Source organism: Austrofundulus limnaeus, unplaced genomic scaffold, assembly GCF_001266775.1.
Source record: "Austrofundulus limnaeus strain Quisiro unplaced genomic scaffold, Austrofundulus_limnaeus-1.0 Scaffold351, whole genome shotgun sequence".
Taxonomy (NCBI): Eukaryota; Metazoa; Chordata; class Actinopteri; order Cyprinodontiformes; family Rivulidae; genus Austrofundulus; species Austrofundulus limnaeus.
The window spans coordinates 488774-490408 of record NW_013952753.1 but is presented as its reverse complement, the minus strand read 5'-3'; the positions used below and the strand labels follow the sequence as shown (position 1 = coordinate 490408).

General features: G+C 41.4%; 1 long non-coding RNA gene across 4 annotated transcripts in view; it reads left to right on the top strand.

Annotated features, from left to right (window-relative positions):
* The first annotated feature begins 29 nt into the window (after positions 1 to 29).
* Positions 30 to 1635, top strand: part of LOC106527939 (uncharacterized) — a 97888-nt gene continuing 96282 nt past the window's right edge. For 2 of the 4 annotated variants that reach the window (XR_001311449.1, XR_001311448.1), the window contains exons 1-2: positions 30 to 286; positions 365 to 453. This is a non-coding gene — a long non-coding RNA (uncharacterized LOC106527939). The remainder of the gene's footprint in view (positions 287 to 364; positions 454 to 1635) is intronic. The other 2 variants (XR_001311447.1, XR_001311446.1) reach the window with 2 other exon arrangements.

Sequence of the window (1635 nt, the reverse complement as noted above, 5' to 3'; positions counted from 1 at the left end):
GTCATTTTCTCATCGGAAACTAAGACAGCTTTAAATCTGGCATGTTCTCTGATATGATCCAAACATAAAGCAGATTAAACTCGTAGAAAGTTCCTATTAAAAGCTTGTTTTCTGATGCTGGGTGCGCCAGACGTGAGCAGGATGGAGGGAGAGAGAAAGGGGGAAGAGCAGTGACTCCTGCTGCTGGGGGTGGGGGGCTGAGGCTGAGGAAGGGTGGGAGAAGAGAAACGCGTAATCACCCAAACATCCGCTGTTTTCACCCCCTCTTCTGGATCTGCGCGGAAAGGTAAGAGTGGGGGGAAAAAAATGCGTTTTTAAGTGCACGGCCAGAGTTTGTGCTGGAACTCCTCTCCTCTCCTCTCAGAGTCCTGCTGCAGTCTGCAGGGAGGCTGCCGGGGACCAAGGACCGGGGTGGGGGAGGCCGGACCACGAAAGAGACACCGGAAAGAATGGGTAAATAAACTTATTATTTTTTAATTGTTCCGCGTAAAGCAGACGGGCTGCTCCTTCTTTTAATTAGCCGGTTTTATCTCGAAGTGTCTGAGGACAGTGGTGGCACACGCGCGTCTTCAGGATAGGAAGGATTTCATATGACCGCTGAAGTTGCGCAGCCTGGGAAAAAAAAAAAAAAAAAAAAAAACGAGCTGTTTGCGTCAGCATCCAATCAGAGGTGCGTTTACACAACCGGCAGGAGACTTGTGCAGCCTATGGCGCAGTCCCCGGGCTTCATCTGCACCAATCACACACGCTGGAAGCATTCTTTTTTCTCTTCTTCTCGTGTCTCTGAAGACAAGTCAGTGGATCATTTCTACCTGTTTAGTTTCGTCTTCTGTGACAACCAGAATTCTTACAGTGTTTAACTTCATGCTTCTTTTCTTTTCTTTTCTTTTCTTTTCTTTTCTTTTCTTTTCTTTTCTTTTCTTTTCTTTTCTTTTCTTTTCTTTCTGCTTAGACTCAGTTGGATCAGTTGACTGCCTGACCTATATACCTATACTAAATGTTTTCATTTTTAGAAACAAGATTGCACATTTGTTCAAGAAAGACTAAGTTGCTAATTGCGTGGTCTGAAAGTTAATCTTGTAGATTATAGGTAGGTTTCCTTTGGTCACTTTATGAGGACTATTAATTAACCAGTGATTTAACCAGAAATAATTTTCCAGTTGTGTTTGATAGAAAGTGACTGGATCACTGAAGTTTTAGCAAATACGGCACAATTAGAACAATAATGTGTTTGATGTATTGTCCCTGCTATCCAGTAGCTCCCAAACTTTTCAGCTCCTGAAGAGGAAATTCCACCTCTGTATTCGAGGAGGTCAGTATGAGGAAGTTTTTTTATGAGCAAATTTTAGGGTATCACATAAAATACAGTCAAATGCACAGTTGTAAAATGAAGCTGTTCTTCATGTAATCAACTAGTAAACCTATAGTGAATTTACATAAACTAAAATAAATTAGAGTGATGAACATCCATTTCCACCATCACCCCACCAATTTTTGTCTCTTTCTGGAGCTCAATTCAGCTTCGGTCATGTGGACTCAAGCTTATTCTTTTTCTGTTTTGACAAAAATATCAGACCATTTAAGAACATATAAAGATCTGACATGCATAAATCCATCCTGACACTTTAATAAAAT